An 18,350-nucleotide genomic window follows, 5' to 3' on the forward strand; every position below is an offset into this window, starting at 1 on the left:
ATATTAGAACCTATTATTTAATTAGTTGGTAATTGTTGATGGACCATATTACCCTTAGTAACTAATTAGGTTTCCTCCTGTGTGCTTATATAAGGAGAGTTATGTGGAGGTTTAGGGGTTACTCAGTTACACAATTACACCACCCCATTAGCCATAACATCATCACGAAACCTCCTCTCCAAAACCGATATCCCTTTTCGGTTTTCTTAGCCCCATCATCAGTTTGCATCCTAAGGAGGAACCAGATCACCTTGACAAAGATGTCGAACTCCATGTCGTCTTCTCTCACTGGATTCTCCTCTGCACTGTCTGCGGTGACAGGTATGATTTATATTGTTTTCCTTCATGTATAAACAGAACTGAACCAACACCATACCCTTGAAACAAAATCCACATTGGATTATATAACTTGTATATAGTTAAAAGATAATAAAAACACTTCAAACTTACTTCAGGTGTTCTTGTGAACGTTCAATAAACTCTTTGGCAATATCACGTCCTTGATATGAAGCTAGTACATGTTGAATATCAGCAGGCCAATGACGTGCAACGTCTGCAATTAAAAGCAACATCAAATTCAGTTACCATAGATACATCAACTTGTTATTAAAAATCAAGTGCTTACATTCAAGAAAAAGTATTAGGTCCACAAGTGTTGTGTCACCAGCTTCATATTTCCATAGTTTTACTAGTACATAGTTTTCTGGCTGAAGACAACTCTCAAGATCATTCACTCACATACAAAACCCTTCTTGGATACCCTTCTTGGATCTCTGTTCAGCTTTGACAAATCCTACAAGAAACTAAATTTCATGCAATGACACATCTTATGTGAGTAAAATGTGATAACCGTATCAAACAATATTTTATGTGAATATAATGGGGTATCCATCAATGCAACCCAATTCGTTTCATCATGTATATGTCTATTTGAGGACTGTAAGATTAAATATATTATGTATTAATATTTAATCTATAGCCATTATAATCATTTACATAATATAGATCAAAATATATTATAACCTATTAAATAATTAGTTGGTAATTGTTGATGGACCATATTACCCTTATTAACTAATTAGGTTTCCTCCTGGGTGCTCATATAAGGAGAATTATGTGGAGGTTAAAGGGTTGCTCAATTACACAACTAGACACACCCCATTAAGTCATAACATCATAATTCGACCTCCTCTCCTCTCCTAACCGATACCCTTTTCGGTTTTTCTAAGTCCCCATCATCAGTCAGCACCCTAAGGAGGAACCAGATCACGATGACAAGCATGTCGAACTCCATTACTGGATTCTCCAACGCACTTTCTGCTGTAACAGGTATGTTTTAATGTTTTCCTTCATGAACAAACAGAACTGATTCAACATGTGGTATCAGAGCATATGTTGATTAGTTGGTTCTGTTTTGTATCCGTAAATCTGGATTAAAAAAAAAAACTGGAAAACAGGATTTGAAAAAACCATAATAAAAAATTCGGTTTTTTGTTCATCCGAGATGCCATCTCGGATCTGTTCTATACATCTCGGATCGTCTGTTTCATCCGTGATTACTATTCCGAAATCATAAATGTTCAAGAATTGATTAAATGAATGGAAAAAATTTCCAGATTTCGGATATATGATTAAGTTAATTTTATTTAGGGTTCATCATGTTCTTAGTTAAAATTTGAATTTTCCTTTATGATTTGGAATATGATTTGAATTGTTAAATGTTTCCCTAATTTTGATCTAATTTTGTCTATTAATTTTTTTTTAAATCTGTTAAAAGGATAAACAGATTATAATTTCGAAATTTTATGATAAAAATAGATCAATGTTATAATTGGAAACTCTATCACAATTCTTAATTTTCGAACTTTCGGTTGTTATAACAATAAACAACAACTGGATCGCACAAGATCAGATCACATAAGAGATGATCTGATCGCATAAGATAATCGCACAAGATCAGATTACATAAGAGATGATCTGATCGCACAAGATTGCATAATTGCACAAGACTTGTGGATCGCACAAGACTTGTGGATCGCACAAGGCATTACTGATCGCATAAGTTTTGGGCCTTACTGATCGCACAAGTTTTGGGCCTTACTGATCGCACAAGTTTTGGGCCGCAACCCCCAGCGAACTCACCGCGGAGTTCGATCCGCGCTAACGGGTAGTTTGCTATTAAATAATTGGTTTTGTAATCACTTAGTTAATTAATCAGAATCAGATAATGTTTTACAAAACCAAAATAGCTTAACTTGAATGATTTTTTGGTATATCATTTCTGGCCAAAGCTGACTTGATACATCTACTTATCGTTCAAGTATTACGAAAGCTATGTTAAGTGTGCATCATAAGCATGAATGTTTTAATATCTGGCCAAAGCTGATTTAATTCTTTCATAGATGACATACTTAACAAGTGCATAACTAAAGTGATCGTTTCAATTTCTGGCCAAAGCTGATTTGTTACAACCACTTTGCACATATGCTTAAATGATTACACTTCTGGCCAAAGCTGATTTGTCTTCGTTTAAGTAGAATTTTTTAACTAAGTCTATTATTTTGATGTTAGTAATAGACAATATCACAGCTTCATAATGTAAAATGGTCATTATTTATGTCTGCCTTAGTTTAACGTGCCCTTAGATCACATTAGGACTTCTTCCTTAGTATCAAAACTTGCTCATGTTATTTCCACTATCAGCACCCAACTGCGGGATTCCACCTTTGACTGGTGATAACTTTGCTGCATGGAAGGATGCTCTCATGCTTACATTTGGATTGTTGTAACTTGCTCATCTTATTTCCACTATCAGCACCCAACTGCGGGATTCCACCTTTTACTGGTGATAACTTTGCTGCATGGAAGGATGCTCTCATGCTTACACTTGGATTGCTGGATTTTGATTATGCTCTAAGAGAGAAAAAGCCAGCGGACCTTACCACTCAAAGTACTGCTGCTGAGCAGTTAACTCATGACAAGTGGACTAGGTGTAACCGCATGTCTCTCATGTTTATGAAGCAGTCCATAAGCAATGCAATCAGGGGAGCTATTCCTGATTCTGAAGATGCTAAAACCTACTTGGAACATGTGGAGGCGCAGTTCAAAGGGACGTCTAAAGCACACGCTAGTACCCTTATTCTCAAGCTGGTGACAACTAAGTATGATGGGAGGAGCGGCATTCGCGAGCACATCATGATGATGAATGACATGGCCAATAAGCTGAAGGGGCTGGAAATGAAAATCGGTGATGGTTTCCTTGTTCATTTCATCATTACTTCGCTTCCTTCGTCCTTTGAAGCATTCAAGATCAATTACAACACTCAGAAGGACGAAAGGACAATGAGTAAACTGGTCGCTATGTGCGTACAGGAGGAAGAGCGTATGAGGATGGATCGCCATACTGATGTTGCAAACTTCACTACCTCCAATTCTAAGAAAAGAAAGAACAATTATCAGAGGAAGGATGCTTCAAAAGTCCAAAGACCTAATCCTAATCCTAATACAAGTGCACCTTCCAGCCCTAAGAACTCCTTAGGCAGTATCCGCTACAAATTCTGTAAAAAGACAGGACACATGCAGAAGGAATGCCCTGACTTTAAGGAGTTGCTGGCTAAGAAAGGTAACGATTATTTTATGATGCTTGAGTCCTATAATTTAAGTGTTCCTGCTAATTCTTGGTGGTTTGATTCTGATTCTATGGTTCATGTTACCAATTCAACTCAGGGATTCCTTTCAATCGGGAAGCTGGAAAGAAACCAAAGAACGCTTAAGGTTAGGGATGATCGAGAATTAGAAGTGAATGCCATTGGAACATTACAATTAGTTATGAAATCTGGTTTATGTATTAAACTTTATGATACCTTATATGTTCCTGAGGTAACTCGGAACCTTGTATCAGGACCAAAGTTAGACATGGACGGTTTTATTGTTTCCCATGGTCATCGCAAACTCTCTATCCTTTATGATTCTGTTCTTTATGGTACTGGTATTCTGGATGGTGGTCTCTATAGATTAGAACTAGAAGATAACTTTTCCAAATATTTGTTGTCATATAACATTAATGAATCACTCACAAAGATGGAAGAGAAACGAGACTTAGAGACTTCATCCATGTTGTGGCATCAGCGTTTAGGCCACATTTCAAGAGAATAATTAAATCGTCTCATAAAGGATGAAGTCTTACCTCCTCTCGATTTCTCTGATTTTGGAACATGTGTCAAATGTCTTAAAGGTAAAATGACATTAGCAAATAAGAAATGTGCCACTAGGAGCTCTAATTTATTAGAACTCATTCACACTGACATTAGTGGTCCCTACCAAATCGCTGGCATAACAGGACATACTTCATTTATCACTTTTGTTGATGATTATTCTCGTTATATGTACTTGTATCTAATTAAGGAAAAATCTGAATCTCTAACAACTTTTAAAGATTATAAGGCTGAAGTTGAAAAGCAATTAGATCGTCAGATTAAAGTTGTGAGATCAGATAGAGGCGGTGAATATTATGGAAGACATACTGATGTGGGTCAAGCTCCTGGTCCATTTTATGAGTTTTGTAAGGCCAGGGGATTGTGAACCAATACACCATGCCTGGTACACCTCAGCAGAACGGTGTCGCTGAAAGAAGAAACCGTACCCTTATGAACATGGTGCGCAGTATGTTAGCCAACACTAATTTACCATTATTCCTCTGGACTGAAGCGTTAAAAGCAGCTGTTCATATACTCAATAGAGTTCCTTCTAAGTCTGTCCCTAAAACTCCTTATGAACTTTGGACAGGAAGGAAACCGAGTCTTAAATATATGAAAGTATGGGGCTGCATTGCTGAAGCAAAACTTTACAATCCTTTCCTAAGGAAACTTGACCCTAAAACAGTTACCTGTTTCTTTATCGGGTATCCTGATAATTCTAAGGGTTATCGTTTCTATTGTCCTTCCCATGTCACCCGTATTGTTGAAACCAAGCGTGCCGCATTCCTGGAGGATTTCAAGGTTAGTGGGACCAGTACCAACCCTTACGAAGAATTGCAAGAAGTACAAGACGCGGGGGGGGGGGGGGGGAGACTCGTCGCTTACCATTACTCCGATTACTCCTCTTGTACCCAATGCAACTACTACACCTGAAGCTACTGCACCAACTCCAAATTCACCTCTACAATTAGAACCCATTATACCTCATGACGAAGGCACATCAAACGCTCAAAACTAAGACAACGCTGAACGCAAAGAAGGCCTACTAATTGGGATGATTATGTTACCTACCTGACTGAAATGGATCCCGGAAAGCTCAATGATCCTATCTCTTACAATGAAGCCATTAGCAGTGATCAGTCTTCTGAATGGAATAAAGCAATGATTAATGAGCTTGAATCCATGAAGAAAAATGACGTTTGGGATTTGGTAGAATTACCTAACGGAGTCAAACCCGTAGGATGCAAATAGGTGTACAAAACAAAACTGGATCCAAATGGGAACGTTGAACGCTACAAAACGAGATTGGTTGCAAAGGGCTACACTCAGAAAGAGGGAATTGATTATCAAGAGACGTTTTCACCTGTCTCTCGTAAAGATTCATTAAGGATCGTCATGGCCCTAGTAGCTCATTTTGATTTGGAGTTACATCAGATGGATGTTAAAACCGCTTTCCTTAACGGAGATTTGGACGAAGATGTTTACTTGAAACAACCTAAAGGCTTTAAACCTGAAGGTCAGGAGCATCTAGTCTGTAAGTTGAAGAAATCCATTTACGGGTTAAAACAAGCATCACGTCAATGGTACCTCAAGTTTGATGAAGTCATGAAGAAACAAGGTTTTATGAAGAATCAAGTGGATCAATGCACCTACCTCAAGATTAGTGGGAGCAACTTTACTATACTTGTCCTTTACGTAGATGATATTCTATTGGCAAGTAATAGTTTAGACATGTTGCATGAGTCGAAGCGGTTACTCTCGCATAACTTCGACATGAAGGATCTTGGAGATGCTTCTTACGTCATTGGCATCGAAATTCACCGAGATAGACACAAAGGGATCTTAGGACTGTCCCAAAAGGCTTACATAGATCGTGTCCTTACACGATATAACATGCAACAGTGCAAACCCTCCGTCGCTCCAGTAGTTAAGGGAGATGTTTTCGGTTCATTCCAGTGTCCGACAACAGAGGTTGAGAAGGAGCAAATGAGCCAGATACCTTACGCGTCAGTAGTCGGGAGCTTGATGTATGCTCAAGTCTGTACTCGCCCAGATATCGCTTATATTGCTAGAATGCTAGGCCGTTATCAGACTAATCCTGGCCTAGATCACTGGAAAGCAGCTAAGAAGGTACTTCGATATCTGCAAGGGACGAAAGACTATAAACTGACTTATAGAAGAAGTGACCATTTAGAAGTGGTGGGCTATTCTGATTCTGACTTTGCCAAATGCAAAGATGATAAGAAATCCACTTCGGGCTATATCTTTATGTTAGCAGGCGGCCCTATCTCATGGAAGAGTCATAAACAACAGTTGACCACAACTTCCACAATGATGGTAGAGTACATTGTTGTTTATAACGCAACCTGTCATGGAATGTTGCTTAGAAATCTGATCACTGGACTCAAAATCGTTAATTCCATTTCTAGACCATTGAAGCTTTACTGTGATAATTCAGCTGCCGTTAGTTTCTCGAACAGTAACAGTTCGACTGGAGCTGGTTTATATGTGACAACTCGACCTTTCGACTTTAAATGCACGTTGACTTTGACCATTGACTTTGACTGTTTGATGTGTTTGACTTGTAACTGTGCACATGTTATAATGAAACGTGTTTTGAATATTGCATGATATGTATTAATAATATAATGTGAACCTGTTAGTGCACATTCGAGATAGCTAAGCCTTGTATACTTCGCGAATCAATCCGACGGAACAGGAGCATGATCCGTCAAGCCAAACTCGACGAAACAGGAAAACCTGTTTCGCCAACCTCACCTCGACGAGACATGTGTTCCGCCGGCCCAAACCAGTTTCGCCAAGGCCCATTAGCGGCCCAAAACGTTAGACGCGTATAAGTCATACAGAAACTCCTCATTTGTCACATTTTAGCAAAACTGAAACCCTAGAGCTTCACCTCCTCTGATTGACGGCGATCGTGTGCCCCGGAAACCCGAAACGACTTAGTTACTATTCAAGATTCTTTGTGGACGTGATTGATTTACTTTGAGCACATACTTAGCATACCGAGCAAACCCAAGGTGAGTTCACACTCCTACTAAGGCATGGGATTCCCGGGTCGTGGGAATGGGATAAAGGTTACCATTGACTAAGAACGTACATATGCTTTTCCTAGACTATCACCTACCATGATCCTCGGATGTCAGGACGGTTCCGTAGGTTAGGATAACACCTACGTGGTCATATGCCAATTACTGCCTCGGATGTCAGGCACGCACGTAAAACCTACGTGTACGCATTACTTACTTCTATCCTCGGTACAAAGGATACGTACGTGAAACCCATGTACACCCCCGGGTCTCCTATCCTCGGTTGTGAAGGATACGTGCGTAAAACCTACGTACACCCCATACGCGCTACTGTTCTCGGAAGAAGAACAGGGATGATACGAGTAGTTGATACGAATAGTCTAGTGGTCACATAACATGGGAAGCCCCCACCTGTATAACTTACTATCGGCCCAGTAGAGCCACCCGTTACTTACTGTTACGCACTTACTTACTGTGAACTCGCTCAACTAGTTTGTTGATCATTCTGTTACATGCCTTGCAGATCGTTAGGTACTTGGAGCTTGCACTGGAGAAGCGGGTCGTTGTGGGCAAGGATCGTGGTTTCTACGTTGAACTATTATGACATTTAAAACTATTAACTAGTGTTGAATTATTTACTATGCTTCCACTACACTTTGAAACTATGGTTATGTTTTGAACACCTATCGTATTGGATGGATGGTTTACATTTATTTTACTTAATATTAATTACATGTTCAATATGATTGGTGGCTTGATCCTGGTCAGTCACGCCTCCAAGCGGTGGTTCTCCGCGTGTGGATTTTGGGGGTGTGACAGATTGGTATCAGAGCCATTGGTTATAGAGAACTTGGTTTTAATATGGGAAAACGTTTTTATTAAAACCAGACTATAACCAGAACAGTGCTCTCAACGATCCACAACGACGCTTCGCTCCACGTGCAAGACTCGACATCCTAGGTAATAAGGTTTATGTTTATTACCTGCTTGCTAGAACTGCTTAGAACTTTGCTCGTAGTATGCTTACCCTACTATTGCTCGCTATCTGTTACTGCTTGAGAACACTTATGTGCTTACACTCTTCTGTCATCGCACTATTCGCGAACCTTTCTCACTTATGTTGCCTTTGATGTGAAGATCAATGGCCGCACGAATTAACATGACTCAAGCCCAGCTAGAGGCTCTCGTTGTTGCGGCAGTTGCAGCCGCTCAAGCAGGTAGTATACCCTGCAGTATAGACTCATACTAGGGTCTTTAGATCCTACATTAACTCCCGTATTTAACTTCGTTCTATTCGTACAATAGGTCAACACGCGCAGCAACCTGTCTACACTTTCAAGAACTTCATGGACTGTCGTCCAAGTACTTTCAGTGGCACCGAGGGGGCAGTGGGACTCCTCCATTGGTTTGAAAAGCTAGAGTCAGTATTCGAAATGTGCGAGTGCCCTGAGGCTCGCAAGGTCAAATACGCCACTGGCACGCTAGAAGGAATAGCCCTAACTTGGTGGAACGCCCAAGTTCAGATCTTAGGGTTGGCAGCTGCTAACGCCACACCCTGGAATGATTTCAAGGAATTGATTAAGAGGGAATATTGCACGCGTGAAGATATTCACAAGTTGGAAGACGAGCTGTATAATCTGAAAATGGTTGGGTCAGAGATCGAAGCGTATACTAAACGGTCGAATGAGATGGCCGTGCTGTGCCCAACTATGGTAGACCCTCCATACAAGCGCATTGAGATGTATCTCAAGGGATTGGCGCCAGAAATCCAGAGCCATGTCACATCGGCTAATCTCGACAACATTCAGGAAATTCAGCGCCTCGCTCATCGCATTACCGATCAGGCAGTGGATCAGAATAAACTACCTAAGCGTGTCAACGCTACTACCACCGCTACTACTTCAGCTACTCCTACTACTCCCAGTGACAGCAAGAGAAAATGGGATGGGGATTCAAGCAAGGGATCAGCTTCAGTTCAGTCTCAGGCCCAGCAGCGAAAGACTGACAGTTATCAGAGTCCCAGCCAGCATTCTTCAGGTAGTCACAGGCAGGGCGGATATCGTGGGAACCTCCCAAAGTGTAACAACTGCAACAGACACCACAGCGGCCAGTGTAACAGGGGCCGTTGTCAAAGATGCCTCAAGATGGGTCACGAGGCCAAAGACTGTAGAAGCCCTCGTCCTGCGAATCAGAATCAGCAGCAGCCACCGGCACAGCAGAATCAGCAACAGGGCAACAAGGGGTGCTACAATTGTGGTGCTGAAGGTCACATCAAGAGACACTGCCCTCAGCTAAACAGGAACCAGAACAACAACAACAATCAGGGCAACGGGAACAATAACAACAATAACGGGGGAAACAACAACAACAATGGCAACGAAGCTCGGGGTCATGCTTTTGTGCTAGGTCGGGGTGACGCAGTGAATGATCCCAATGTGGTTATGGGTAAGTTTCTTCTCGACGATATTTATGTTACTGTTTTATTTGATTCGGGTGCGGATACAAGTTATATATCGTTGAAAGTCAGTAAATTGTTAAAACGTGCACCAACACTCTTAACCACCAAACATGTAGTAGAATTAGCTAATGGTAAGAGTCTAGAAGCCACGCATGTAGTCAGGAGTTGTAATATTGTCTTAGCCGGTCAAGCTTTCTCCATCGACCTTATTCCCATAGTCTTGGGAAGCTTCGATATCGTTATTGGGATGGATTGGTTATCCCAACATCAGGCAGAAATCTTATGCAGCGAGAAGATCATTCGTATTCCCCGTTCTAGTCAAGAACTTCTCGAAGTTCAAGGCGACAAGAGTGGTGCTGTGGTTGGCATCATCTCTTTCTTCAAGGCTCAGAAATGTTTGAGGAAGGGTCACACCGCTATTTTGGCACTCGTTACTGACGCATTAACGAAAGAAAAGAAATTGGAAGATATTCCAGTTGTACGCGGCTTCCCTCAGGTGTTTCCTGAAGATTTACCAGGCCTACCGCCTCATCGCCAGGCCGATTTTCAAATCGAGCTCGCTCCAGGAGCAGCACCCATAGCCCGAGCACCGTATCGTTTAGCTCCTAATGAACTGGAAGAATTGTCAAAGCAGCTACAAGAGCTCTGGGAAAAGGGCTTTATTCGTCCTAGCTCTTCGCCTTGGGGGCGCTCCAGTGTTATTTGTGAAGAAGAAGGATGGTACCTTCCGTATGTGCATTGACTACCGTGAAATGAACAAGGTGACGGTGAAGAACCGTTACCCTTTCCGCGTATAGACGACTTATTCGACCAGTTTCAAGGGTCGTGCTACTACTCCAAGATAGACTTGAGGTCAGGTTACCATCAGCTGAGAGTCCGGGATGAGGACGTCTCCAAAACAGCATTCAGAACTCGCTACGGCCACTACGAGTTCCTAGTCATGCCATTCGGGCTAACGAACGCACCGGCAGTCTTCATGGACCTTATGAACAGGGTGTGCAAACCCTATCTAGACAAGTTTGTGATTGTATTCATCGACGACATCCTGATCTACTCCAAGAGTCAGGAGGAACACGAGCAGCACTTGCGGCTTATTTTGGAACTCCTTCGAAAGGAGCAATTGTACGCCAAGTTTTCCAAATGCGACTTCTGGCTTCGTGAAGTCCACTTCTTAGGCCATGTGGTGAACAAGGATGGGATTCATGTCGATCCATCCAAGGTAGACTCGATCTGAAACTGGCCTGCACCGCGCACACCAACGGAGATACGCCAATTCTTGGGTTTGGCGGGGTACTACAGGCGATTCATTAAAGACTTCTCCAAGATCGCTCAGCCGCTCACTATGTTGACACAGAAGGGTGTCACCTATCGCTGGGGAGAGCCCCAGGAGACCGCTTTTCAGTACCTAAAGGATAGGCTTTGCAGCGCGCCTATTCTCTCATTGCCAGAGGGCACAGATGACTTCGTGGTTTATTGTGACGCATCGATACAGGGACTTGGGTGCGTCTTGATGCAACGGGATAAGGTTATTGCTTACGCTTCACGTCAACTCAAGGTTCACGAACGGAATTACACGACGCATGATTTAGAGCTGGGAGCTGTTGTTTTCGCGCTTAAGATATGGCGACACTACCTGTACGGTTCCAGGTGCACGATTTACACCGATCACAGGAGTCTCGAGCATATCCTTAAGCAAAAGGACTTGAACATGCGTCAACGAAGATGGGTCGAACTACTGAACGATTACGAATGCGCTATCAAGTATCATCCAGGCAAGGCCAATGTTGTGGCTGACGCCCTCAGTCGGAAAGACACTCTACCTAGACGCGTACGAGCCTTGCAGCTCACTATCCAGTCCAGTCTTCCTGCACAGATACGAACTGCTCAGATAGAAGCTCTAAAGCCCGAAAACGTCAAGGCTGAAGCCTTACGTGGCTCAAGGCAACGAATGGAACTAAAGGAAGACGGCGCCTACTATGTAACGGGGTGTATTTGGGTCCCACTTTTTGGCGGATTACGCGAGCTGGTAATGGATGAAGCTCACAAGTCCCGCTACTCGGTACATCCAGGGTCGGATAAAATGTACCACGATATCAGAACTACATACTGGTGGCCTAGTATGAAGGCCCACATCGCTACTTACGTCGGCAAGTGTTTGACATGTGCAAGGGTCAAAGTGGAATATCAGAAACCAGCGGGTCTACTTCAGCAGCCTAAGATACCTCAATGGAAATGGGAAGAAATTTCCATGGATTTTGTTACAGGCCTACCTAGATCCCAGCGGGGGAATGATACTATATGGGTGATCGTGGATCGACTCACCAAGTCTGCACACTTCCTAGCTATAAAGGAAACGGATAAGTTCTCCACTCTCGCAGACGTCTATCTTAAAGAAGTTGTTTCGAGGCACGGAGTGCCCACCTCCATCATTTCGGATCGGGATGCACGGTTCACGTCAGAGCTATGGCAAGCGATGCATAAATCTTTCGGCTCACGATTGGACATGAGCACAGCATATCATCCTCAGACGGATGGGCAGTCTGAGCGAACGATTCAAACTCTTGAAGACATGCTTCGGGCATGTGTTATCGATTTCGGCAACGGCTGGGAAAAGCATCTCCCTTTGGTGGAATTTTCGTACAATAACAGTTATCACACCAGCATACAAGTCGCTCCATTCGAGGCATTGTACGGGCGTAAATGCCGGTTACCTCTCAGTTGGGCAGAGGTGGGGGATAGTCAGATTACGGGTCCAGAGATTGTAGTGGACGCCACAGAAAAGATAGCACAGATACGACAACGCATGGCGGCAGCACGCGACCGTCAGAAAGCCTACGCGGACAAGCGTAGAAAGCCATTGGAATTTCAGGTCGGGGACCGGGTTTTACTTAAAGTTTCACCCTGGAAGGGTGTGGTTCGTTTTGGCAAACGGGGCAAACTAAATCCGCGGTACGTTGGACCGTTCGAAATCATAGAAAAGATTGGCAAAGTAGCCTACAAGTTGAACCTACCAGTTGAACTCGGTGCAGTTCACAATGTCTTTCACGTGTCGAATCTGAAGAAGTGCCTGTCAGATGAGACCCTCATAGTTCCTTTTAAGGAACTCACTATTGACGAGCGGTTGCAGTTCGTCGAGGAGCCAGTTAAAATCACGGACCGGGATGTTAAGGTCCTCAAAAACAAGAGAATCCCTCTTGTTCGAGTTCGTTGGAACTCCCGTCGTGGCCCAGAGTACACCTGGGAACGCGAAGACCAGATGACAGAAAAGTATCCCCAGTTATTCGGAACCAATACAACTACTGCTGAGGCTGAAGCTACTACCACGGAATTTCGGGACGAAATTCCAGATCAACGGGGGGAGGATGTGACACCCCAGGAAAACCAGTGAACGTTGCAACCTACCTGGCTTCCTCAGTAAGTACGTACCAAATTTCGGGACGAAATTTCTTTCAAGTTGGGGATAATGTGACAACTCGACCTTTCGACTTTAAATGCACGTTGACTTTGACCATTGACTTTGACTGTTTGATGTGTTTGACTTGTAACTGTGCACATGTTATAATGAAACGTGTTTTGAATATTGCATGATATGTATTAATAATATAATGTGAACCTGTTAGTGCACATTCGAGATAGCTAAGCCTTGTATACTTCGCGAATCAATCCGACGGAACAGGAGCATGATCCGTCAAGCCAAACTCGACGAAACAGGAAAACCTGTTTCGCCAACCTCACCTCGACGAGACATGTGTTCCGCCGGCCCAAACCAGTTTCGCCAAGGCCCATTAGCGGCCCAAAACGTTAGACGCGTATAAGTCATACAGAAACTCCTCATTTGTCACATTTTAGCAAAACTGAAACCCTAGAGCTTCACCTCCTCTGATTGACGGCGATCGTGTGCCCCGGAAACCCGAAACGACTTAGTTACTATTCAAGATTCTTTGTGGACGTGATTGATTTACTTTGAGCACATACTTAGCATACCGAGCAAACCCAAGGTGAGTTCACACTCCTACTAAGGCATGGGATTCCCGGGTCGTGGGAATGGGATAAAGGTTACCATTGACTAAGAACGTACATATGCTTTTCCTAGACTATCACCTACCATGATCCTCGGATGTCAGGACGGTTCCGTAGGTTAGGATAACACCTACGTGGTCATATGCCAATTACTGCCTCGGATGTCAGGCACGCACGTAAAACCTACGTGTACGCATTACTTACTTCTATCCTCGGTACAAAGGATACGTACGTGAAACCCATGTACACCCCCGCGTCTCCTATCCTCGGTTGTGAAGGATACGTGCGTAAAACCTACGTACACCCCATACGCGCTACTGTTCTCGGAAGAAGAACAGGGATGATACGAGTAGTTGATACGAATAGTCTAGTGGTCACATAACATGGGAAGCCCCCACCTGTATAACTTACTATCGGCCCAGTAGAGCCACCCGTTACTTACTGTTACGCACTTACTTACTGTGAACTCGCTCAACTAGTTTGTTGATCATTCTGTTACATGCCTTGCAGATCGTTAGGTACTTGGAGCTTGCACTGGAGAAGCGGGTCGTTGTGGGCAAGGATCGTGGTTTCTACGTTGAACTATTATGACATTTAAAACTATTAACTAGTGTTGAATTATTTACTATGCTTCCGCTACACTTTGAAACTATGGTTATGTTTTGAACACCTATCGTATTGGATGGATGGTTTACATTTATTTTACTTAATATTAATTACATGTTCAATATGATTGGTGGCTTGATCCTGGTCAGTCACGCCTCCAAGCGGTGGTACTCCGCGTGTGGATTTTGGGGGTGTGACATTATATCTCGATACAAAATATCTATTTGTACGTGAACGAGTTGAGGAAAATAATCTTTGTATCGAGTATATTAGTACTAAGGATATGCTTGCGGATCCGATGACTAAAGGTCTCCCTCCTAAGGTTTATGAAGAACATGTTCGGAATATGGGATTTAGTAAAGACCTTATTTAAGCATATTGTACTAGCTTATGTTTTATGATTAATGAAATTTCCTTAGTTTGATTTTGTATGTCTCTTAGAATACGTTCAACCGGTATAATGGTATATAGACAAATAAAGTTACAAGTCAAACAAAGGGCTTACGCGTATTTTGATCATGACGATTAGGTTTTAAATTAAGGCTATAGTATGATTAATGGGGGTCCTGAGTCGCATAATGATTCAACGGCTGTATTTCTCTGCTATAGTACTTGTTTAAGGCTAAAATGAGTGTTAACTCCTGATCAGGCTTATCTAATACTCATAGTAAATGATTACTCGGCTAAGTGGGAGAATGTAAGATTAAATGTATTATGTATTAATATTTAATCTATAGCCATTATAATCATTTACATAATATAGATCAAAATATATTATAACCTATTAAATAATTAGTTGGTAATTGTTGATGGACCATATTACCCTTATTAACTAATTAGGTTTCCTCCTGGGTGCTTATATAAGGAGAATTATGTGGAGGTTAAAGGGTTGCTCAATTACACAATTAGACACACCCAATTAAGTCATAACATCATAATTCGACCTCTTCTCCTAACCGATACCCTTTTCGGTTTTTCTAAGTCCCCATCATCAGTCAGCACCCTAAGGAGGAACCAGATCACGATGACAAGCATGTCGAACTCCATTACTGGATTCTCCAACACACTGTCTGCTGTAACAGGTATGTTTTAATGTTTTCCTTCATGAACAAACAGAAATGATTCAACAAGGACTACCCGTTTTGTGACTTTTTAACCATTAATAACCAGCCCACCTGACCCGGTCATTTGCCACCTCTGCTAGAAATATAATTTAGTCGAAGAGGGCATGCTGCTAAAAACAAATGCCATGTGAGATAATTTCTACTAAAAAATAAATGTAGCAATATACTGTATTTTTTTTTCTTTTTTTTTTTTGAAAAGAGTAGCAACATACTCTATAGTGCTTCCAATCTTGATATCTAGTTGCAACCCTTGATAGCCTATACCTTATGCAGGGCTTTTCATCCAATCTATCAATAATCGGATCAACATACTTCACAGAAACAAATATCAAAGTGTATTTTAAGTCTCGGTTTTCCGTATAAACACGTATTTTAACTTGTTTTTAGGTATCCAATGTGTATTTTAAGTCTCGGTTTTGCGTATAAACACGTATTTAAAGATTGGTTGCGTATATAACACAAATATGAAAGATAACACCTATATGTATAAAAATGAATTTCCATTATGATCAAAGTATCGGATTACAAGATTGGAAATGAACCACAAATACGACACAATTACAAGTTTCTAAAAGTAGAAATACGAATACAACTTTCTAAATAAAAAAAGTAAAGAAATGCGAAGCGTTACACATGGTACTAGTGTTCTATGTAGTAGTTCCCAATTTACCCTCATTTAACAAAATTTTGAAGTCAATGTAGGCCCGGTTAAGACAACCTAGTCTGACTAAAGTGGGGCAATACGGGCTCTCCAATTTGGAGAGTGTGATAACCTTATACACGAAGTGTACAGTTAAAAAACAAAACTTCTCTTAATTAATACATTGTTTAATGCACATAATATTATTTAATTTATTACATTAAGTATTGTTTTATTTATAATATTTTAAATTAAGATTTAAATTACATTTACTATTTATATTTTTATAACCAAATGCTATTTAAATTTAAATTAAATATCATCTTATTTGATTACATGATAACATCTAAATACACATTCCAACCAAAAACATATAAAAACCTTAGATCATATCCACTAATTAACTAAGGTTATAGGATGTGGTCATGACCCTTATGACCCTTTACGTCAATGTCATGTCACTCACCTCTAATTCACAATTCAAAACCACTACCCTAAGGGTGTGGTCATGATCCAAACACTATCTCTTAATTTATTTAATTTATTTTTGTTTAAAGAAAAAGAAAATGATTACTTGAAAATGAAAAACTGGACTATGGTTGACATGGTTTAATCCATAGAAACCATGATGGATTAGGAAAGAGAGTAGCATAGTCTTCCATTCATGTTTTTACATGACGAATCAACTTGTGAACCAAGTCAATGATTCCACTCGTCCCTTCACACACAAGCCACGGGCCGACTCTGAATTCTCAACATATATGTTTTGATTATTTTTTCCTTAAATCTGTCGTTTTAAAAACAAACATGTATATTAGATTTTGGTGATAAATTTTCTGAACAACCATAAAACAACTATATTTAGATATTTTATACCAAATATGTCATGTCTTTTTAATCTCGTAACCATGAGATATGCAAATATTTTTCATCTATCTTCTCTACTTATATGTATAATAATACCATAGGGGATGGTTCAAATAAAAACCACTTTTATTGTGAAAGCTCGAAAACTAACTAAAAAAAGCCTAAAAAACACATCAATTTTTTTTTTCAATTTTTTTATAAAAATCGCTGGTTCTTATATATATAAAAATAACTTTTTTCAAAAAAAATAAATTGTATTACACATGTGTAGTACACATACACATGTGCACTACAAATTTTTTTTTTTTATTTTTTTGAATTTTTTTATATATACATAAACCAAACCTGCGAAAATTGGTATGCAAAAAAAAAAAAAGTTTTGGTATGTTTTTTTAGCTTTTTTAATTAGTTTTCGAATTTTCACAATAACTAGTGGTTTTCATTTAAACCTTCCACTAATACCATAATATATTTTACTTGAGTAAGTTAGACCAGTGAACGTAAAGGATAGAATGGAAGAGTGCCACCTCATATTTTTTGAGCGTGTGACAAACTACCCAAAGGCATTGTGAGGGCATGGTAGAGTAGGGTGTAGCCACAAGCCCACAACCACTGAGATTTAGTTTAAAGCGTTCAACACATGCTCCATTAATCATGTTCTCACTCAATAATAAATCAAGAAATATTAATGGTTAAGAATAATAATTAGCACTATTACAAAATGCTCTACATCTACGATATTACTACACCCTCCACCTACGTGAGTGTAGTTTTCTCCTTTACATGTAACGCTAAAAATTCACCTCTTAAACAACACTCTTTATTTACATTCAGATGACTATCACTTCTCTTAGTTTATTAATTGGGTTAGTTCCGATATAAAACATATTTATTCTACGAACCGTAAGAACAAATTCTAGCACATAAAAAAAAGTTAAATTTGCACACACTAAAACAATACATACATAAAAGTTGCACTTTTGAATTATATTAGCACATGAAAATTAATCAAAATAATTGATTTTAGCACATATGCGAAATGATATCAGCACTTTTCTTTATCAGCACATTGAAAACAAAAGGAAAATCCAAAGAAGGAATTAATTGCTTGTTAGTATAATTTTAATGAATTCAAGATAATTGATATTATTTAGTTTATCATTTTACCATTTCTTTATAATTGATTGGATGTCATATAACACTTTCTAAATTGTTTTGTATACGAAATGTGGTTTGTATTTGATGGTTTGTTTACTAATATCATTTAATTTAATTTTATTTTAAAATTCTATTAAAGTGTTTGGTGATATTTCCCAAATTACATGCAAACATAAATCATGTAATGTAATTGCTGCGTGTCAGAACCTAAAGCTAACGTGGCATCATGCG

General features: G+C 40.3%; 1 pseudogene; it reads right to left on the bottom strand.

Moving 5' to 3' along the window:
• Nucleotides 1-446: 446 nt before the first annotated feature.
• On the bottom strand, nucleotides 447-17,617 carry LOC110914606 (annotated as a pseudogene).
• Nucleotides 17,618-18,350: the final 733 nt, after the last annotated feature.

The sequence above is a fragment of the Helianthus annuus genome, chromosome 15 (assembly GCF_002127325.2).
Source record: "Helianthus annuus cultivar XRQ/B chromosome 15, HanXRQr2.0-SUNRISE, whole genome shotgun sequence".
In the NCBI taxonomy this organism is placed as follows: domain Eukaryota; kingdom Viridiplantae; phylum Streptophyta; class Magnoliopsida; order Asterales; family Asteraceae; genus Helianthus; species Helianthus annuus.